The sequence below is a fragment of the Lissotriton helveticus genome, chromosome 1_1, assembly GCF_964261635.1.
Source record: "Lissotriton helveticus chromosome 1_1, aLisHel1.1, whole genome shotgun sequence".
Lineage (NCBI taxonomy): Eukaryota > Metazoa > Chordata > Amphibia > Caudata > Salamandridae > Lissotriton > Lissotriton helveticus.
The window spans coordinates 599,677,396-599,701,608 of NC_136057.1; the positions used below are offsets into that span (position 1 = coordinate 599,677,396).

At 43.5% G+C, this 24,213-nt stretch overlaps 1 protein-coding gene across 2 annotated transcripts in view; it reads right to left on the minus strand.

The window, feature by feature from the left end:
• Positions 1-23,338, minus strand: part of KRAS (KRAS proto-oncogene, GTPase) — a 94,247-nt gene extending 70,909 nt beyond the window's left edge. For both annotated transcript variants that reach the window (XM_078674111.1, XM_078674110.1), the window contains exon 1: positions 23,185-23,338. The gene's annotated coding sequence lies outside the window, so the exon portion shown is untranslated. The remainder of the gene's footprint in view (positions 1-23,184) is intronic.
• Positions 23,339-24,213: the final 875 nt, after the last annotated feature.

Consider the following 24,213-nt stretch of genomic DNA (forward strand, 5'->3'; position numbering starts at 1 on the left):
CCCATTTCCCGGACACCTGCAGAAAAAATGATTAATAAAGAACAAAAGACTGTGGAGCACAATTCTATAAATGACACGATCTCTACCAATCAACAAAGAACCCATTTGTCAAAATCAATTGAGAAGGTGGCACTTAAACAAAATCCTGCTCCACTCTCAAATGCTCCTCCTAATACTCAGGAGCAAAAGCTTCAAATAAATTCGCTTATGGCTTCGGCAAAAATGGGCAATCGCCAGGCCATATTGGAAAAAACTAGAACCACTGTACAACATGAGAAACGTGTAAGTGAAAGGTATGCTGATTTACCCCCCGCGGCATCACAAAACGTTATAGTTCTAACGGGGGTTTTACCATTACCACTATCCGCTAAAGGAGGTTATGAAAATCACCATAGCCTAAAAAACAAGGTGATTTTCTGGCTCCGTGAGAACAGACCCCTACCTCCCCATATAAATGGCGATATAGTAATGGTAAGAAGAACAAATTGGGTCGGAATTCGTCCGAAAGATATTGATGGGGACGTTGTAATTGTTACGTTTAAAGACGCAAGGGTCATCACACACATCTTAGACTGGTTTTCTGGGTTTAGCAGGGGTCCAATATCGCCTAAATCAGTTGCTTATTTTTATCCTGAATCACTAATGCCGTCTAAGTCACATCAATCAAAAATTGCTTATGGAAATTCCTCAATGGTACAGCCTAGAAGATCATTTTACGATAAATATTCCACAAGGCACCGAGCAAGGGAACAGACATCTTTCCCTTTTAACGAGTATAGGCAATTCCCTACATTACGATATAACCCTGTGGGACATCCTCAACCTTCCCCTTTTATAAATTCGTCCTGGTATTTTCCTTGTCATAATTTCTATGAGCCACTCTACGGTCTTGACGATGTAGAGTGACTCTTACAAGGCAAAGAAAACACGGGTAGTAGGTATGCTGTAAGATCCCCTGTCCATCTCCATGTCACTCAGCCTGATCTGGGTGAAGGGCTTGATAAAAACCTATTTGCAAACATATCTAGAAATAGTGAAAAACCCATTGAAAGGGGCAAAACTAAAGGTGTACTATGTTCAGGACTAAAACCCATTAACAACACTTCCTTGTCACACACGGGACATAGGCACAAAATTTCTCCTTTACACTGCCTCTCTTGGAATTTGGCGGGTCTCTCTTCAAAAATGATATTACCAGACTGGATAAAGGTGGTTAATCAGTTCTCCATCCTGTGTTTTCAGGAAACCTGGGTGATTTCTCCCATCCATCTACAGGGTTTTCAAACATTCCATTCACCAGCGTCTATGAGCAAACAGGGCAGACACAAAGGAGGACTTTGTATGTATATTAGTGTAGCTGTTGCCCACAGGATTAGAAAAACGTTACTTGGGGACTCATTCCAGGTAATTGTCATGGATATTGCCCCGTCTCTTTTATTGATTATTGTCAATTTCTATAATAATTTGACTGTGGAACAGCTAGAGAAAGCATTGGAGAACTTACACCAAACCGTTCTAACGATCAAAGCTTCCTCTGGGGGCGAGTGTGCAATACTATTCATGGGCGATTTTAATTGTCACATCTGCCCCAATTCAAAGAGATGCGTGTGATATCCATGAGCCACATGAGTTGGATTCTCCCGACGCTACTTTTAACCATTTCCAACATAAAAAATCGGGGGATCTGCTTAATAATTTTGTGGCCTTTTTCAATCTACATTTCGCAAATTAGCTCCTTCACATCCCGAGAACGTTTAAAACAACTTTTTATGGCAGAGGAATGAACTCTATTATAGATTTCATACTTTTCTCAAAAAATCATGCTTCACTAATATCAGGTTGGGACACCCTTAACCACCCTCACAGTGACCACTATCCCTTGTCTATATCTGTTGAGTGTCCCTCTCAACTTAGGGATTTAAAAAGTTTAGAGGTAAGACATGACCAACCAATTCAAATTGGAGCCATAAACGGTTATACCGTTAAATGGAATAAAATTAACCCGAACAATCTTCTAAAAAATTTAGTCACCAAGAGGATGGAGGAGATTCATATTTGTCTTTCCAACAATGAAAACCCTAATGTCATTTGTAAAGCCTTTATCAAAATTCAGACTACACTAAAAGCATTACTTATGCGCCAGTATAAATCCGGACCCAGTGTACACAAAGGGTGGTTCGATCACGATTGTACTATGGCTTTAAAATCTTTAAAGAATTTGCTGCGTGTAACACCCAAACCATTCCTAGATATTCGACAGGCTAGAACACACTATCGCCTAGTTATTAAAAATAGAAAAAAAGGGCATTGAAAATGGAAGCATGGCAGAACTTGGTGAAAACTTCTGAAATTGGGGACATGTCAGCCTTCTGGAAACTTATAAATGCTCCCCTGCCATGGGTAGTATTGCCCGAGAGGTTTCTCGAATTGGCAATAACTGGTGAGACGTGGGCGGACTATTTCCAAAAACTATATAGTAAACCCACGTGCTCAAACACCTCTATATCAGATTCTACTTTACCACCAATTTTAAACTCATCTCCAGAGAGTCTACCTAAAATTGTATTCTCGCTCCAGGAGGTTGAATTGGCCATTAGGGAAACACCCCCTGGGAAGGCCCCTGGTCCGGATGGCATCCCGGCGGATGTGTACAGGGCAGAAATAGCATTTTGGGCCCCCCTATTGACCTCTGTTCTAAACTCCATAAATACTTTTGATCTATTACCATCATGGGCGGAGGCAATAGTAATACCAATCTTTAAAAAAGGAGATAGGCACCTGCCATCGTGCTATAGACCAATATCCCTGCTTGATACCCTAATGAAAATTGTTGGACGTATCATCCTGAAACGATTAACTAACTGGACAGAAGATAAGAACATACTGTCGAATTTGCAATATGGCTTTCGATCAGGCAGAGGAACTATAGAACAGACCCTCAATCTACATCTCATTATGTCCAAATATGTCGATATAAAAAAGCAAAATCTGTACATAACATACATAGATTTGACTTCAGCATTCGACTGTGCGCTTCACGACCAACTATGGGACATTTTAATACAATTGGGGATAGATCCATCAATTCTCCTTTTTATTAAGGCCTTATACAGAAATGCCGGTGCCAGAGTCCGATTTGGCCTCAAGGGAGAGTGCTCGCCACGCTTCAACATCAACAGAGGGGTTAGGCAGGGGTGCATCTTAGCCCCCCTGCTTTTCTCCCTCTATATAAATGCCATTGGCGAACATCTCAAAACCATCGAGTGTGATTTCCCAAAAATAGGCGGTCAATCTATCCCAATTCTGCTATACGCAGACGACGCGGCGATTCTTTCCCAGACCAGAGTGGGTCTACAAAAGGCTGTTTCTGCATTCACAGTGTTCATGAATAATAGGGGCCTGAAAGTGAACATAGGTAAAACGCACACAATGCTATGTAACAAAAGGCATAAAAAAATCCCTTGCCCCGTGTTTATTGAGGGCGAAAGACTTGAGACAGTGGAGGCATTTACATACCTGGGCATTTGTCTACACAAAAAATTAACATGGAAATCGGCAATAGAGAAGAGGAAACTGGCGTTTGTTAGAGCCATTGGTGGTCTCCGAGATTTCGCAGGGAAAATAGGGGGGAGGCCTGTGAAACAACTAATAATCATATATAAAGCGAAATGTGTCTCTACTGCCACCTATGGGGCTGGACTTTGGGGAATAGATAAGCATATTTTATCCCTACAGATAGTGGAAAACCAATTCCTAAGATATCTCCTGGCCACAACAAAAGCAACCTCTGTGTACATGATGCATATTGAACTGGATTTGCCATATATAGCAGACACTATAAAATCTGAGCCTCTCCTTCTCTGGCACAAAATCTGGACTACCCCCGAGAATGCTTTAAACAGAGAAGTGATATTGGATATCCTAAAATTGGAAGGGGCAAAAACCGTCTACCAATCGAAATGGCTGACCTATGTCAAATTTTTTTTGGGTGAGATTGGACATCCAGAGTGGTTTACAGATCCTTCGCTACTGGAAGATATTACAAGAAAAACCCTAAGAAAGACCCTAATGGCCCACCTGGAAACAACTAGGTGGAATAAGCAAAAACATCTTAAAAACATCCAGGCTTATCAAAGGGTGACATCCCATAAGGGTCTACAATTATATCTCTCATCAGAGTTCACATGCTACTCGAGGATGTTGCTTACGAGATTTAGACTGGGTTCTTTCTATCGCCTTGTAACCTTTCCTATGTGTAATGATTGGGCTCAGAATCTTTGCCCCTCTCCTTGCGATGAATTGTCAAATCAAACGAATATCCATACGATTCTTTTTTGTAAATATTATGTGTCTTTGCGGAAAGCCCTTTTGTTACCCCTATTAAAGAGATGGGGTATTAGGCGCTCTAAAATCGCCTTCGAGCGTCTGCAAGAACTTGAAGACCGGGAGGTGATTTCTATCATGGAACAGTTCTTAAAATTATTGATCAAATTCAGGAAATCCCAAGAATGATAACGTTGATAATTATTCTTGTTTTTAAATCTTGTTTTTAAACGCTGATTTTTTATTATTTTCCTAACAGTGCGTTTGTAAACCGTTGTCTAGGCCATCGATGAATCTCGAAATGGAATTTTACGTTTTTTTTTGTTCTTTTTCCATTATTTCGTTTTTTAAATTACTGTATAAAAATGTACGCTTATATGATATTTCTTTGCTAAATATCGAATAAAGCTTATTTTGAATTTGAACAGGAGAAGCAGCTTCCAACTCCCTGGCCAGCAAACCTTGTCTGAGGTCGCTAGGACCTTATATGGTCTGCTAGTGGTTGGTACATGTGTATACTGATTGGTGGTTGTATCCGGTGTTTCTATTGGATTAGGGTTAATATCCTCATTGGTTGGGTATTTGAGGGTTCTTATTGGTTTCTGGGTCTGTGATTCAATCATTGTAGGGTTGGGACTAGGGTTAGGATTTCTATTGGAAGTAGGGAGTAGGGCTTCCTAGGTTATTGGGAGTAGGGTGGGACTAGGGCTAGGGTTAGACCTTTAATTGGAAGTAGCGATTAGGGCTTCTGGTGTGATTGGTTGCTGGACTAATTGTGGGACTAAGTAGAGTTAGGCTTTCTATTGGAAGTAGGGAATAGGGCAAACTGTGCCATTGGTTGCTTGGACTTCGGTTGGGACTACTAGTAGGGCTAGGGCCATTATTGGACGTAGAGAACAGGGTTTTTGAACTGATAGAGTGCTTGGACTAGGGCCAAGATTGGCTGTACGGTCCTGGTATCCTATTTGTTCTAGATTTTAGTGCTAGTGTTGTGACTGGATAGCGTTAGGGCTAGGGTTCTCATTGGCTGAAGGGGTCACCTGATTACTAGGGCTATAAAAGGCCAGGGTTACGGCATCTCAGCTAAGGGCGGGGAGGACAAGGGCAGTTGCCTGTTTGAGTCTGTTCGAGACTGGCCAGAGCCAGAAATGATGTACATTTACCCCATTTAGCAATATCCAGCCCACATCATCCACAAACGGAGCAACACACTCGCACCAAATGTACACCACGCACAACACTATGCACAGATTAATGTAACAGCATGCACTACAAACCGAACCAAACCACATCTACACACCCTACTATCCCAACTACCACACTTATCCACTATCACCTACAAACAGTACACAACTCTATCCTATACTACTAACCAATATAATCATCACTAACACAAAGCCAAACACCATACATAACTACATCCAATTCAGACACACTCTCCCTGCTGTAATTACAGCAAACAGACCACCTTTTATCACTAACAAACATATAATCATCCTTCCATCAGTTGTCCAACAAACACCCTCCTCTCCCTGCTACCATAATAACACTAACGCACAACACACACTGCACACCACCACACTTTGTAACTCTCGCAAAAAAACAGTCAAAGATACACTCTCCCCTCTACTGCATTCCCTCCTACACACAACACTCTACTTATAAACACATCACCGCCCCCTCTACACCACAACCTCCTCTCTCAAACAATACTATGCAACCAAATCCATTGCATGAAACATATACATCAGCACCCCTTTTTCACTACTCCTCAAAAGCAAAACATATCACGCACAACAAGATGTTCAAAGCGCAACACCTCATAATACTTACCATCACAAAATACAAACATATACCCACCTTTCAAACCACACAAAGGAACAAACTCCAATGGCAAGCTTTCCCTCTTCCACCACATCTAACACAGATACAGCAATACAGCAACTCTTCTAACCACCTCTCATCCATTAGACTATTTAGAACATTACTACATGATCTACATGCTGCACCACCTCCCCTGACTCATACACCTTCCGCCTTAAACACACGCAAAAAATATAAGCAACATGCCACTCCTCACAACTTTGCTTCCTCATGTCTACTTCACAACAATATTACACCACAAAAGCAACACAGCACTCCAACTCACTCTCAAACACCATCTCAAACACACACACACACACACACACACATACACAGACCCATCAAAATGCCTTCTTAGCATGCTGGATGAGGAACACGATACAGAACAGCTACACAATTGCTAATACTAGCACTAAAAACGCACCTGCTACAAACCCACACAATTCTGATCACTTCTTCAAAAAAAAAGTAAGGCCACTCACTAAACTGTCTACTAATAAATGCGCGATCCTGCTCTAAAAACAAGCATCACATCTACGAAATTGCCTAGAAGGAGCTCATCCTGTTACTCAAGATTTCACAAACTGGCAAATCATTACACAGACAAAGCAGACACGTTGGACTCTTACTTAAAACAGAAACAAAGCACCAGCACTAACCCTTGTACAAAACAATCCAAGAATGCTCTAATCAAGCCTCTCTGTTTCTTCCAACACATCTCACACAATGAATGTATGGACCTGGTCAAAGCAAGCAGGCCTGCCGGCAGCCCTTCTGACCCCTGTCCGCCACAAACTTTCAAGACAATTCTTTTAACAACCTCTGCTGCCATTCCAGTAAGAAGAATCATCAACGATTCCTTAACTACTGGAATATTTCCAGAAGAACTCCGTCATACATACGCCCTTTACTGAAGAAAACACCAGCTGAACCCCGACAACTACAGACCCATTACAAATTGACCTTTCCTGGGCAAACTGATAGAAAGAGCAGTGTTCGTCCAGATGTCACAATTCTTTGAAGAGAATGACATACTTTCAGACTTCCAAACAGGATTCCTTCCGGGAAGAGGCACTGAATCTGCCCTCCTTGTCATCTGGGATGACCTGAAGAATACAGTTGACTGCAACGGGGTTGCTGCGCTACTCCTCTTGGACCTCTCAGACCTCTCAGCTGCCTTGGACACGGTTGACCATGACACTCTGAAACAAAGACTCTATGAAGTCGGTATAGAGGGAACTGCTCTAGACTGGATCGCGTCCTAGCTTCGAACCAGAACTAACATCATCCATACCCCACATTTCTTGTCCAAACCGTACTCCACAAAAGCAGGGGCCCCTCAAGGTTCTATCATCTCGCCCATGGTTTTCAACATCTACATGAAGTCATTACCTGTACTGATAGATAAATTTCACCTCACGTGCTATAACTATGCAGATGACACGCAAATACTCCTTCAACTGGAATGCCCCAAAGACATTGGAAAATCACCAATTTTCAGCTGTTTCAGAGCCGTGGCTCAGTGGATGACTTGGAGCCATCTCAAATTGAATGTTTCAAAAACTGAAATACTCACGTGTGGCGATTGGAAATAGTACAACCCACTTGCCACATGGCCTAATGAACTGGGATCACTGCCTAAAGTATTGAAGGAAGTCAGAATCCTCAGAATGACCATGGACTCCAAGCTGTCGAATGCCCAAGTGGATAAACTAGCAAGATCAAGCTTTGTCGCTATAAAAACACTGCAATGAATAGCCTGCACCACGGATCGCCTTTAACAACCATGAAGACTACAATGGATTCAGAACTCGGCTGCCAGACTACTCTTGCATATCAAACCGCGAGACCACATCTCCCCTGCCTTGAAAGCCCTGCATTAGTTACCGGTTGCCAGAAGTCCACGTTCAAGCTGCTTTGTATCACCCACAAAGCAATACATGGAATGGGACCAGTCTTCATCAGGAATAGTCACAAAACACATTCAGCAAAGGAACCTCTGCTCTAAAGGAGCATCTCGCCTCAAAATTCCACCATACAAGAAAAAACACCATGGGTGGCACATCCTTCTCTGGTCAAGCAGCCAAACTATGGAACTCTTTACCCCCCAACATAAGGTCCACCAACAACCACCTTATCTTCAGAAAACTACTCAAGATTTGGCTCTTCCCCACATAAGCACCATACGCAAACAGAAATTTAAAGCATATCCCTCTGTATAGAAGCATTTGTTTTCACTATAGATATATACCTATCTTGTGTATTACTTTGTATAAACATGTAAAATAATTATGTGTTGAGAGAAAAAACATAAAAAATAAAAATCATGTTAGGTCTACATGTACATACTTCCATTGTTCATCTATGTACCTTCCGTATACCTGGATCAGTGTGTCTGTTACTTTTCTCCTGAAAAAGCATATCCAATGCACTACCCTATTTCTCATCCTGTGCCTCCTATCAATATCTTTAATCTACATATACTTACTTCCTTTATGCATCTATATACTTTCAATGTACTTTTGGATCTAAATATTTATCACTTTCTTCTAATTTAGCATTTCTAATGCATTACCCCATTTCTCAGCCTATACTTCGCTCAATATATCTTCTAGCCCAACCTTCTGACTCATCTCAAACTTCTGTCTAGTACTCTTTCCAATGCACTACCCTATGTCACATCTATCAATATATCCCAGCACATCCACTCGCTTGTTTATCCCAAACCTCATACCACTACTATGATCGCCATAATAACCCTTTTCTAGACTCTCTCCTACTCTACCCCCTCCTTGCATCATCTGACACCTCTTTTTACTATACTGATCCCATAAAACAAACCTTTCTAAACACTTCCCTCTGACTCCTCCCCTCCAAAACTCCTTTTTACTCATCCAAAAGCCTCGTCCTACTGCTAATGACCTAAAAATAAAAAATAAACAATCCTTCACCTTTTTATCCCTCCACTATACTTTTCAATCAAGATTAACAGACTAACATGTTCACTTCTCAAATTCCATATTCAACTATACTAATTCACCACTAATCCTTTATTGGGTTCCAGAGGCCAATAAAGAGTCAACACCCCCTCAGGGTTACAAGTGCTATATAAATGCAAACCTTTTTCCTCTACCCCTCCCTAACCCTTCTCAATCCAAATAACTGACTAACATCAGCACTAATCCTGATGTGTTCCAGAGTAGCGTGCTACTTGCGCTATATGAATACAAACCTTTTTCCTCCTCTATCCTGCTATCATTCCAAATAACTGACTAACCTTTCCGCCACATAAAATGTACTTGCATGTTTCACTAATTCAAAACTAATCCTCTATGGGTCCCAGAGTAGCGTGCTACTCGCCGAAAAAGCGCTTTGATGCCTCGTCAGGGGTAGTAAGCGATATACAAATGCAATTACAATACAATTACAATACAATAACCTACCTGAGATGGCTGAGAATTTCAAACTCTGCATGACTGGTGTGGTGTGAGTAGCTGGATGAAGGATAATTTCCTTAAGCTTAATGCTGAGAAGACCGAAGTCATGGTCTTTGGGGCCACGTACTATCTTGTCAGAGCTTTGGTGGCTGGAATCATGTGGGCCCCTCCCTACTTCAGCAGAGTCAGTAAAGAACTTATGGGTTCTGCTTGATACATCTCTCAACTTCGATCTGCAAGTAAATCGAACCACATGCACCTGTTTTTCATTATTCGATCCCTCTGGAAGATCTTTTCTTTTATTCTGGAGGAACTTTGTAAATTAGTGGCTATCGGGGTAATCACCTTGCAATCTCGTTTCAACATAAACAGCTACTCCCTGAACAAACTTCAGATGGTACAAAATGCGACTGTGCACCTCATCCTCAAAATATCTTTCAGTGAAAGAAGGCCTTTGAAACTTCACTGGTTCCCAGGCAAGAAGCAAGTGATCTTTAAGGCACATAGTACAGTTCACCCAGGTCTTCATGGCAAAGGCTCACTGGCCATTAGGTCATCCTTTCATTTATATAGGCCAACCAGACACTAAAGACCAGCTTCAAGCAGGAAAGTTACTGTGCCAAAATTTCAGAAAGGCAAGATGGGGCACACGCTCCTCCGTTGCAGAATCCACATTATGGAATGCCCTGGCAAACAAAACCCACAGAAACGGACTCCTATTCCTCCTTTCGAAAACACCTAAAAACCTGGCTCTTCTAATTTTAGTTAGAGTTTCTGGGTCCTGACAGATTACAGGCTCATCTTCTCCCGTCTTTTTTTTTTTTTTTTATCAGGTCATTGTTTTCTCTCCCTAGTCTCTTATGTCGGCTGTCTGCCGAGGGGGTTTGGGAATTCCTAGAAATAGCGCCTTGATACCTTCAAGTTTATAGCACTAGACAAGTGTATTTTTCATTTCCAGTTTCATCAGGACTGCAACTACTTTGACCACCACTGGCCTGGCTCAGGTTGCGACTGTCCTTGGGCAGGAGCCGCATTAGAGCCCGCTGTAGCCATGTTGCATTGTAAACCACAAGTTCGAAAGCACAATGGTTTGGAAATGGCCACAGAACCTAGAGATGGCAATATAAGGCCATGTTGATCACTATATATTTTTTAGATTAAAGCTTTATTTTGTGCCAGTTAACTTGAAAAGGCTGTTTCCTTCAAAGAGCATTAAACAATGGGAATGGATTAGAACTACAATTAGGTTTTGTTTACCTTTCATTAATAATTTGTTGGTAGAACAGTGGTCAATGGTGAGCACCGGTGGATTTACACAAGCCTGTGGCTGCAGCTTTTACTACACAACCATAGATTTACTATACAATTTGCTTTATTTTTCAGCTTTTCCACTCCCCCCCCCAAAAAAAAATGAGCTCAAATAGATGAAATTAGTGCTAGACAATGTACTCCATAATTAGCGTTTTTGCTGCAAAATGTTGTCCTCCATGCCACATAATTCTAGTAGCCCTGACAACTGAAGCTCTGCATAGAAGTTTGTGGGCGGTCACTAATTATGAAATCCATATTGCACAGAAAACTGAAATATTATCCATATTCTGTAGTTCCCTTTTAAAAATAGACTAGATGGGACTGCTGACATAAAGGGTACATTTCTACTTATTTTGCCATGCTTATGCTTAACTGGTATAGTGGGACAGGTTAGAACTTTAACGGTTTCCCTTGCACTTTTTTTTGTATAAATAATTTTTATTATCATTAACATCAAATATCCAAGTGGCAATACAGAGTTTGTAAATTAGTTTCTTGTTTGGTGAAGTTACACATCTCAATATAATAATTACTTTTACATGTAATGTTACATTTCACTTCAGTGATCAGTTCCTCTGGTACCCTTATCCCCATTACTCTCTCCTCCCATCCTATCATTCCTCGTCCGAGCTATCGCAGACTCTGGCAGTGTATCACAGATGTCCCCTCGGTAAGTGTTCCAAGCCGCCCATATTTTATTCCATTTGCGTGGGCTTCCTCTAGTACCATACACTGTGCACTCAGTGATCATAGCGAGATCCATGTTTCTGCACCATGTCGCTAATGATGGTTTCTCTGTAGCCCCCCATTTCTGTTCAATATCCCTTTTAGCTATCATGAGCCCTAACGTAACCCAAGTTTGTCCATGTCGTGTGAGGTCATTAGGTTCCCACACATTTAGTAGACATTGTCGTGGCTCAGGTGTAAGGGACACCTTCATAGTTTGTGATATTGTGCGTAGGACCGAACGCCAATAGGCAATTATCTCTAGGCAGTCCCATATTGTGTGAAAAAAGGTGCCTTCTTCCCCGAAGGCAGTATGGGTGTTGCGTCCTCTGTAATTTATATAAAGTGGTTCTAGTGTAGTATATGCGATGCAGGATTTTAAGCTGCACTAGTCGAAGTTTGGCAGAGATTACCACCTCTTTAGGTGATGCCAGAGCTTCTAGCCATTCTGAATCGTCCAGGTCTCCCACTTCTGCCACCCATTTCTCTCGCAATGTAACTGTGGGGTCTGCTAGGTTATTTAGCAGCTTCCTATAGGTGAGTGAAGTGGCCCTTTTCTGCATGTGGTCAGTGAGTAAACGATCTTCCAGCGGGGCAGCCTCCGGGACCTCAGTGTCTGGTGGAATGACAGTCATCAATGCGTGCCGTATCTGTATATTTCATTCGGGCCCAGGGCATATTGCTGCTGGAGCTGGGTGAAAGGTATCACTGTTCCTTTGTCCCATAAGTCTTCCACCCTGGAGATGCCTATATTATACCATTGCGTAAAGCCCTTACTGTGCCGTAAGAGCCCCCAGCTCCTTAGTATCCCAGAGTGGGTAAGTTTAGTTATTATCCCTTTCCACCCCAGTTTTGCCTGCGCTTTGTACCATAACATTGGTTGTGTGTTTTGTTGCCCCCCTCAGTGTCGAAAGTAGCCTTCTGTTGTAGAGCACTGCTAGCATGTTATTTGATCCCGTTTGCGCTCTGTCTGCCCTATATGCTGGGTCTTCATGGGGCGCGTGAACCCACAGATTAATAACTTTAAGTTGTATCGTCCAATAATACAATTGTTGATTCGGAAGCGCAATCCCACTCTCGTACCAACTTTTGTAGAATTTCACCTGCGCTATACGCGCCGGGCGGTGTCCCCAAAGAAGAATCGAAACCTGTGCTGCTACCTGTGTAAAATAGCGGGGTGGAACCAGATAGGGTGCGTTATCAAGGATGTAAAGAAACCTAGGCAAGGCCATCATTTTGTATAAGGCTGCTCTACCCAGAAGTGTTAGAGGTAGGGACGCCCAATGTGTTACATCACGTTTTAAACTCTCCAAGGGGGGCATCAAATTTTTGTTTATTAAGTCCGCCGGGTCTTTAGTGACATGGATTCCTAGATATCTAAAGGTGTCCTTTGCTAGTGTTAGTGGGCAATCGGCTGGGAGTACCAGTTCCGGCCCCCGTAGAATGTAGATAACTGATTTGGACCAGTTGATCTTGTAACCCGATGCCTTCCCGAGGGTGTCACATATGTGAAGAAGTGCTGGTATGCTGCGTTCAGGGTCTGTAAGATCAACTAACATATCATCAGCATAAAGCGAGAGACGGTCTTCTCATCCCTCCTTCCAGCAGATTCCTCCCAGCAGCGAGGTCTTTCTAATTACTATCGCTAGAGGTTCCAACACCAGTGCAAACAATATTGAAGACAAGGGGCAACCCTGGCGTGTCCCTCTTGCTAGTGATATTTCGTCCGATATGTGGCCATTGGCCGTTACGCAGGCCAACGGGTTAGTGCACAGGAGTCTAATCCATGTTCTGAACTTGGGACCAAATCCCATAAACTTTAGTACCGCAAAGAGGTATTGCCATGACACCATATCAAATGCCATTGTCGCATCCAGAGAAAGTATCACCGCTGGTTCTGACAAAGTGGGAGCCAGTGCTAGTGCCCCATGCAGGCGTCGGAGACTACGGGCTGTATTTCTGTTTGGCATGAATCCCGATTGATCTGGGTGTATTAATTGCGGGAGGTGGGCCATCAGTCTAGTCGCCAATAGTTTAGCTAGAATTTTAGCTTCTGCATTGAGCAGCGATATTGGGCGGTACGAAGTGCATTCGGTCGAGGGTTTGCCTGGTTTAGGGATTGCGACTATCGTCGCTATACGTTGGTCTAGTGGAAGTTCTGCCTTTTCTAGACTCTTGTTGTACATTGCTAATAAAGGTGCACTGACTGTCTCAGCCATTTGTTTATACCATTCTATGGGGATGCCGTTAGGTCCTACCGCTTTCTCTGACTATCGAGTGGATTGCTATTTGTATCTCATCCAGCGTAAGGTCTGTCTCTAATTCCATGGCCGCCTCCGACTCAATGGTGGGCATCACAATATGTCTAAGAGACTCCTCTGCCTCGGTCTCTGTCAATTCTGAGACCGGAGTGTAGACTTCCCGGAAATAGTCCCCCAGCGTATGTACTATTTCCTCCGGATGGGTCTGGAGTGGTCCTGCCCGCGTCCGAAGCGGTTGTATGCCCTTGACACCGTCCCCTCGTCTATCTAACCAGGCCAGCATTTTACTAGCTTTGTCTCCTATGTCATAAATGTTGTGCCTGCTCGCTGTGATGTTCTCAACCGTCCGTCTTTGTAAATAGTCCCTATACTGCTGTTGACGGAGGCTTAGTGTGTGTGTGTGTGTCGTGTCTGGTGACAGGTCCGCCGCGTGTGCTGCTTCTGCCTTTTGTAGAGCCAATTCCATTTCAGTCAGTTCTGTCTGCTGTGCCCGTTTATGCCCGGTGATAGAGGCAATTGCTTGACCCCTAAGGACAGTCTTGTATGCCTCCCATACAATTATCGGCGATTCCACTGATGCCATATTTTCCTCAAAATAATGCTTTGTTGCTTTTACGAGGTCTTTCTTAATGCCGGGAATTTTGAGGTAGTTGGGGTAAATAGGGTATATCCGATGGCGGGACTTTTCCCGGTAAGAGAGGGTAAGTATTATCATGGAGTGATCGGAGATACCTCTGGGCTTTATCTCCACTTACTCAACGTTACGCAGTCCATTGTCTAACATTAGAAAGTAGTCTATACAGGACAAACTGTTATGTACAGTGGAGTGGAACGTGCATTGTCGTGTAGTAAGGTGCGTGTGTCTCCACACATCTACTAACCCCATAGCCTCTGGGAAGCCGCTGAATCGGGAGGAGTTTGATGATTGCGGGCGCGTAGGAAATCTGTATATAGTGGTGTTTACTGTAGAGTTGAAATCTCCCCCCATAATGAGAAAAGAAAACTGTGCCTACGTCCGGACACTGCTGCTGTGTAGTCCAGGAAGAAGGTGATCGTGGAGTTTTGAACTTTAATTGGCGGGGAGACTCTCGCTGTTTGTAGGATTACGTCTCCGCCTCTGAAGTTGAATAGGCGAGCGATTACTGGTCGCGGGGGCGCCCCCGGTTTGGGACGGCCACTGGGCACCCTATGGGCTCTCTCTACCGAAAAGAAGCTGGAGAGTCCCTTGGGTAGCAGTCTGGTTCACTAATTCTTCCACATATAGGTCCATGGCTTGTGCACCTTCATTCTCCGGAACACCAAGAATGCGTATATTATTTCGTCTTGAGCGTCCTTCCTGGTCATCAAGCTTTTCCGATATTAGTTTGTTCTCCGACTCTAGGCGGGATACGGTGGTTTGGAAGTCTGATGTGTCCGCTACTAGAGATTTGGTGACTATTTCTACTTCCTTGACCCTGTCCGCCATTTTGTGGAAGTCTGCCCGCAATAGGGAGATGTCTGTAGAGATCGTGCCTACCGTGGTTTGGACACTCGACCGTGCCTTCATAATGTCCTCTAGCGTGACCTTCTTTGTCGTACCTTCATTGTCAGCTCCTTTGCCTGAGGAAGTGCGACCTTCCGTTAGTGGCGGAGAGTTTGTCATATGCGAATTTGTCCAACTTCGCCTGCGCAGATTGATGTTCAGGGCCTCTGCCCGACATGGTATTGGTCAGATGTGTTGTGGAAGTAACGATGTTTTCACTTCCAAGTATAAGGCCTCTGAGTTACTGCACACTGGTCTGAGTTTGTGTCGTATCTGGGCGTGTAGGTGTCTGTTGGTCTAATTATGTACTAGCCACTCGTCACCTAGTGCGGACGTTTGTCTTGGACCTAGCTGGCACTCACCAACATCTCCCGTGTGCTAGTTTTCCTTCTGTGGTGTTATGTCAACCGGTTTATTTCCTCTAGAGCGGGGGTAAGGGGGGATCACATGTCTTCTGTCCCCCATAGTATAATGCTCTCTCGCAGTCTGCGAGTTTCTCGTGTCCCTGTGCCCCCGCAGTGCTCAATTACGCAGATTATGTAGTGCTTCACCCCGCAACCGGAATTGGTCCCTCACGCCTCCCCGCTGTGCCTCTCTTCATTGCCCCCTCGTGATAAGCTGCCATCTCGTCCTCGTGTATGAATCCGCCCTCACAACTAGCGGGTGTCGGCCCGTTCTCTGCGTGCATCCGGAGCAGGGGGTGCTAAATGGTCCTGCCTGTGCACTGTGCCACTAGTTGCCCTCCGTATCTTGCCACGAACTGTGAGGCTCAGCAGGAGGGTGGGGGAGGATTTTGGCAAGCAGTCCTCGCCCTGTCACCACCAATTAATATCACTTGTCCCCAATCTCAGCCAGTTAATCAGCCCGGTAGCTCGGCGTCCCAGTGCTGCCGTGCTAGGCTTATCTGTGTTAGTGCTTCCCCCGTGATCTCTCCTTTCTGGTGTTCGGTTTCACGCTACTGCAGTCACAGCTTCGACTGCTTCCGGATCTTTGTGGGGCTTCTCGTCCGCTGCTCCACTGATGTCTCCCGCCGCCACTTCTGCCGCTCGCCGTTCCCAGTCTCACTCGGACTTCGTCTCCCGGCTGGCACCTACTTGAAGCCCCGGTCTCTGCACTTGGAGTAGGCCGCTGCTTGTCATTCGCTGGGTCCACCACTTCCCGGCTTTGGACCGGAGTTCCTCCGGTCGCCGCCGCTCGGTCCCGGACGTCGGTCCCAGCCTTTGAAGCACCGTACTATTACGGATTATTCGTCGGATAGTTGGGAAGAGTTTTGCTACCCCCGGAGCCTCACTACTAGGCAGCCATCTTGCTCGGCTGCTAGCCACGCCCCCTCCCTTGTACTTTTTAAAGGAAATCCATACAAGCTAATTATATTCCCCGCAACAGCTCGACCAAATTGCAGTTACATGACTTTGTGGTAAACAGCCAAACTCAAAAGGGAAACACCATCAGTCGAGTTTTTGGCACCAGAAAGATACAAGATGTCACAACACCGTATGCACATATCACTGATATTGCTCACTGATTAAAGTTTTTATGAGAGAGGTGCACATTCACTCACTTTCCAGAACTGAACAAGCTTAATTATTTTTGTAATCCGAATTTCATTGATGAACTTCAGATCCTATACAAGGACAGAGACTGATATAAATTGATAGAAAACTCAATGAAACCCGATACCCCTACATACTAGGTCCGCAAAGATGGAAATCTCACTTTTAGGATCCAGTGGTCCTAGTAAAGATAAGGATGAATGCCTTGGTTATAAAGAAGATTGCCCACTATTGAAAACAAACCTAATACTATGGGGGCAAGCCAAATCCAAGAAGTGCAAACCAATACACCCCACTATTCACAAAACTTTAGATACGGTCTAACATTTTTTAACAATAATGGAAATGCATATCCTTGAGGTTTAAGAAGAGAATCCAATTAAGCTTCCGCATAGCCTGAAGAACCTTGCACTTACAATCACTTTCAACATTTCTTCCTCAAACATGAATTGAGAAACTCAATGCTTAGATTTGACTTCAATTCCTACCTTCTTGGGATAAGGAAATTACCTCAACTAGAGACCTTTCCCTCTCTACCACTTTGCAACCATTTGAATAGTTTTCTTCAAAAAGAGAGAAGACACCTCTTTCAACAAGATGTACGCGTGGGAGAACCCAACCAGCTTCTACACCAAGGTTTATACCTCAGAGTCACCACTTAGTTTCTGCAGTTTTACCAATATTTTTAACAGCATATCCCATCTGATATTTCAGCCACTGGAGAAAGTATCCCCAACTCATCCCTTTGTCTGAGCCACAAGCTCCAGTTAAGATGTTTAAGCAAATAGTATTCAATCTCCACTTAATCAGAATGAGATTCTGTCAGCACTTAAAAGGGGTAATATTCATCTTAACAGGAGTTCATCAGAGTATTCAGTGGATTTAAAAAGTTATTTGGAATCTATTTTCCCCTCTCCACAAGCCCCTGCAACATAGACTTTTAATCAGAACTTCAATTATTCCTGAACACTCTCAAAGAGACCACATGCTGTAATTATGAATTTGATAATCAGCATGACCCTTCTAGAGGTATCACCTACACACACACCAAGAAAACCTTGCGACATCAAAAGACATGATCAACCAAGGAAGGGGGGACTAAGGGCTTTACAGAGGTCCAGCATACATGCCCAAGTGAAGTCAATAAAGGTATGAAGTTCCTAACTGGGCAAGGGGAGATAGGTCAACTAGGTGGTGAAGCGCCCTCACTTGATAGCAGGAGGGAAGGAGAATTCCTCCTTTTAGAATTAGGGCCCTCACACACCCAGCCAGCTGGGTGTAATGTTCATCATAGGGCATGCTCCTCGTCAGGTTGGCGCTGCAATACCAGACGGGCTCCCTACGAGGGGCTCTTTGGTGGAGATTTTTTATTCCATGCCATTTGGTGCCTTGGGTGTGAGGGGGCTATAGGTGTAATTGTATGAAGAGAGGGTTAGTGGAACGTGAAGGGTTAAAACAGTAAGTAGAGGTCCAGACAAAAAAGAGTTAATGAAAATCGCTTCTAGCTTGGTTAAAAAGTAAATGTGGCGCATTCCTGATATGATGTGTCAGGATACAGCGCTCTATAATGTGGTCAACATGTTTCTTGCCTTAATGGCTCTCCGAGCTTACACCAGCGAGGCTAGGGATGCTCTCCCACCATCCTCCCCCACTCTGATCACCCATCATGACACTGAATATGTGATTCATCTATATTTTTTAAATGTTTTACTAGTAAACTGGTGGTAATTTTGCTCATGTACAGCGCTCTGATACATTCGGGTCTAGCCAGCGGTTTCTCATAACCCTAACACCCATCTACCTTTCAACCAACAGCTCCTCAAGACCGGTCATCATCTTGGTTGAGGCTTATTTGTTAATTGAAGAGTAAGAGGGATATACTTTGGGCAGATGTTTCCCTTTGTCTTTCTGTCGTATCTCCCCCTACCCTGTTACCCCACCCCTTACCCCTCTACATTTCCTCTGACCTCGTCCTCAAAGATCTCTATATGTTCTCCCTGCAACCAAGGTAACCTGTAACTGATGTAATTTTGGAACAAAAAAGATGTCATGTAAAGCCCTTTGATACCTTCGGGTCTAAGCTATTTTAATCCTGAATTCTGAGACCTGAGCAACATGGCCGATGCCCGGGGGAGCTGCTAGACAACTAATGAGGAGATTGGCCCTGGTTTCCCCCTCGACCGTCACCTACCCAGCCGGATATTGGGAACAGTTCTTCCCCGTCTCCCTGCTATGGCTCCTTCCTCCCCTCCTTTCATTTGAATTCTTTCAACCTCGTTGTTTGTTTACTGTACCGTACTACATTACGGTAACTGATGTAGCTTGTAACGCAAAGTTCCTCTGGTAAAGCACTCGAATACCTCTGGGTCTAGCCAGTGCAATATAAACTTATAAAATCAAATAAACTATAAACTGGTTCCCCTGTTCGCTGAGACCTGAGCAACATGCCGAAATCCGGTAGAGCTGCTAGACAGCTATTGAGGAGATGGGCCCTGGTTTCCCCCAGACCGAGACCTATCCAGCCAAACATTGGGCACAGTTCCTCCTCGTCTACCTGCTACTAACTCCTTCATTTCCCTCCCTCCTAGGAATGCTTGCAACATTATTTTTGTGTACTGTACCTTTCTATGCTCTTGTAACTGATGTAACTTTTAAAGTAACAATCCTAAATGTAAAGCACTCCGATATCCTCTTGGGTCAAGTTTGCGCTATATAAAACTTTGTAAAATAAAATAAATAAAAAAATGATTGCCATATGATCTAGCGGCAATTCGTCAGGACCTAGAAACAGTATCTACAGTGGGGTGGTCTAATAACCTTGATAAACTCAGAAAGCACCTCAGATGTGGTACCTGTAGTTGTAATGGCCAACCGAAAATAAGTTGGTGACTCACACCATCGAGTCCCGGCAGGTAAGACACTTGGTAATTCCAGTGTCGTGTATCCAACCGAGAGGTCGTTAGTGGGTCTACCCAAACGCTGCCTGGACTGTCAAAAGACATGAGGCATAAATGAGTAGACTAGCCAGGCCCTAGGAACTGGCTGGTTTCCTCAGTTCATTTTCTGTAAATGCACCGAGCTGTGAAAAGTTCATACCCAATATGATTAAACCTTTTTTTCTACTTTGTGAAGATTACAAATGGTCTATGAATCAACCCTGAAGAAATAATTACGTTTATGCCCGCGCCTTTTTCCCCTTATTGTTGTGATAATAATCTACTCTCTATTCATACACAACCAACTTTTACAAAGACTTCACGCTCAAGTATTCATGTGTGTTTAACCAAGAAAAACAACCAGAAGATAGTCTGCCTAAATGGCTGTGTTGAATGGATGTAACCTCTAGGAACAGATACTTCCTTTGTTGACCTTAGACACTTCATTTTTACCACGACACATTACTTACCAGCCCAAACACCCCAACTTCTCCCCCAGGTTTTAATAGCTTTCAGGCAGACAAATACACTGGCTACTTAACATTATGTGTACAGGATAGTAATTTTCTCCCTCAATCTTTTAAGGCCCTCGTTACAAGAGGCACAGTAAATTTCAATATGTGCAGTAACTGCGATTACTGGACATATTGTAATTAGGAGTTCTGTGATAAAGATAAGCAGATAAAACGTGCTCTCTTTATTGGCAAAAAAATGACCGGCATTTTCCGGAACATACTGATTTTGGTGCGGCAATCCCCTAGATCTGCATGAGATTACCCAAAAGTTTGTAGTTAGATGGCATTTGACATACCGATAAATTCCAGCTCACATTTTATCAGGTACAATAAATATATCAACAGCTATCAGTCCACTCATAAGGAGGCCCTAATTCGCAGATTGCTTTAATCCATACTGGGCCCAACAGATTACATGGAAATTAGGTACACATTTTGAATTTAACATCAACCTTTGGTACAAATATCAACACTGAAAGCATTATATTGTCTTTCTCAACACTCCAAAAGAGCAGATGTGCAACCCATCCAGTTCCTGAAGTTAAATTGCAATGAAATCTGATATAGGAATACCGGACACAAATGCAGTCAAGTATACAACAGTGCTAACTGTGATTATTGCACACCGTTTTCATACCAGCATCACCAAATTATCAATATACACATTGTGAAGCCCTACATTAATTTGTAGACCCATGTACACAAACAATTCCTAGATCAGCAGCAAGTTTGTTAACAGCTCAAATTGTATAACCAGCCCCGGTTGTAGGACAGATCACCATGCTAGCAAAAGCAGTCATCTCCACCGTCTATGGCAGAGCATACGATGGTCTGTTTATGAACAATGTGCATCAGCCGAACAAGAAAGGAAACAAGTCACAATACTCATCCTGGTTACTGCTCCAGAACATGTTATGTTACAAGACTTTGTACAGTGCATTTCTACCATGTGTCCAGTCAAGTGAGGCTTTTAGAAGCTGGAATTCAATTTCAGTTCTGGATTTGTTGACCATCGTCCACAAAAGACGACCATACACAAGCATTACAACAACCTAGCATTGCCACCATCATGGTTGCTGCCTGTATTGATGAGCACAGCCAATGCTTCACACACTAGATAGCGGTGTAAGAGCCAGAATGCCTGGCCAAGCTAAAAAGCATGTTCATTTAATGGAAGTTTAGTAGAACTTCAACTTCTCTCTTGATTCATGAGATAAGCTAAAAGGCCTCATGGAATATCAAGCCCAAAACAGGCCAAGTTTTCACAGGTGGTGATGTGACCTACTGGCTACAGCTGCCAACAATGTAACAGAAACCAGGTTAGAATCATGGCATCTGCGGAGCATCCTTTGAATGCCAGCACGTGTCCCTGTGTTGAGAAAAAAAATAAAGAAAAGTGTAATGTCTGTCTGTTGTGAAGCGCTCCTATGTTCTTGGGCAAGCTTTGGGCTATGTAAAGCTGCTAAAAATATGCAAAAGTTTTTCTCTCACCCACGCTCTAATCTCATCCTCCATGGACTAAGTATTAACCCCTTCAGTGCTAATGACAAGGGTAACTCGTCATGGAGTTTCCATTGATTTCAATGGAAATTACATTGAAGCGGCGCAACATGTCTAGCATCCAAGTGGTTAAGCAACTTTTGGTGTCAGAAACCCCAATCTAGTGGTTTAATACAGAGCATACTTTTCATTTATCATGACATATGAGAGCATCTTCAAATATGTGAGTCCAGGACATCTACTGTACTAAGAAACTTGTGTTTGTTTATTGGCAGATTTAAAATATGTGCCACATATAGGGTAAACAAACACAAGGAGATGATGAACGGAGCGCCGAAAATGTTCAGACACTCACCCCCAGTCCCATATAGGGTACACGTGACAACTGAGTTGAGTTTTAGTTAATTAGTAGCATTGTCATCAAAGCAGGAATGTTTCTCGGTGTATGTTTAAAAACCCGAACATTCAATAAGTACTTCTCAATGCAAAGATAATCTGATTTAATAAGGTGAAGCGTTCCCGCGTGAAAGAAATACACTTATTTCGGTGACAATCATGCTCCAACATTATGTTTGTTGCACTATTTATATGACGAATCGGAACCAGCACTGACCCTTGTACCGATGTTCTCTATTAATTGGATGGGTAGCCCACCTCTCTCAGCAGACGATAAGGAATCAAGCAGAAGCAATTTGCGAAACTTCTTTAAATACAGGGTATACAAGTTCCATGAAACAAAAGAACTGAATAAATTACGTGCGCATATTCCATTTCTTGTCGCTTAAAAACTACCGTGTTTAACTGCGTGAGCCGTGAGGACAGTTTAGGTGTAGGCACATAAAATAGAGAGCGACTTCAGCAACGTACGGTCACAACAGGGTACCACCGCCAACTCCTACCAAATATTTATTCGTTCCACAGCAATGTTATTTGCAAGGGTCACTGGTGATGCGATGCGATGCTCATTGCCCGCATTCCAACCTTTGACAGTGTTCAGTACCAAGGGCTGTATCTGTTAACGCTAACTCTTTGAGTTAGTCTGTTGGCTTGCACCTGACCGTTGTACAATTTTAGAAAGAGGTCAATTACTAAACCACTAGCGGGTGTTAATATGGCATTGGATTTCGCTATTACTCAGCACGAACGAAGGTCAGTAAGCGCTCGATTGTCTTTTGTAAGTACAGAAAGCGGCGAACATGGACCTGTGGGGAGCGAAGGATTAAAAGGTCGAACTGACCGGTCTCCGGATAAAGACTGGTAAGCGGCTCCTCTCCTAATCGACCTACTCCTGGGAAGCCCGAACAGGCAGTCGGGCGACTCTTCGTTTCCTTGCCCCAAGACCAAAAGTGATCCGCTTACTGCCGATCACAACCGCCTCTGAACTCCCAAGGGCTCTTTAAATACGTTCTATAAATACTACCGAGCGCGATCTGATGACGTTGCCGCAAATCTGGACAGGTCATTGGTTCATTCTGCTTCTCCCCGAAGCCTGCGGCAACTCTCTATCAACGTACAACGCCCATCCAACTCGAGAGCTAAACAACGGACTAGAATTATTGTTTCCTCCTGGATACGCCCAAATTGCTCGTCTCTCTGCGTACAAGAGGAAGAAGGAAACACTGACAGTGTCACCTGATTGAGCAGGGAACCAACTAGCCTCACGTCATGTAACAGCATTACGAAAATGATTTACTGTATTTTTAATATAGTCGTTCTCACAATTTATGTACATTTGTTTTGACATTCTACAAGCTATTAAACGAGAAATACTGCATTGTAATTGACTCGTAAGATATAAGTGCCAATCAAAGATGGCCACCAGTGTCAACCATGGCATCCTTTTCAGGCACCACGTCTAGCCGTGGATTTAAAGTCTCATGTTTAATACGCCCAAGTACCAAGAATCGCAAAACAAAAAGGCCAGCAAGTCTGCAATCTAAAATGCGCATCTTCTCTCGCGCATGCGTGCCAAATTCCTACTACCAGTGACTAGTTAATATCAGAGGAGCTGAAGTGCCAGTGCTTTAACGTAATGGAGAACCTTACCCCACGACTGTGTTGTACGAAAAGAGTACCCGGACTTTCAAGCCCGGGGTTAATGACCACAGTCTCTGTATTCTGGGTTTTGTAGTGGCTGGAGGGGCTTTTCGTCTCACTGTCATAGCTGCCAAGTTTTCAGTTAACCCGAGTGAGACATTTCCAGTTTTTTTGGTCAATTATGTGCATAGCTTTCAGGGTTTCAGATTGCTTATGTATGACATTTTCA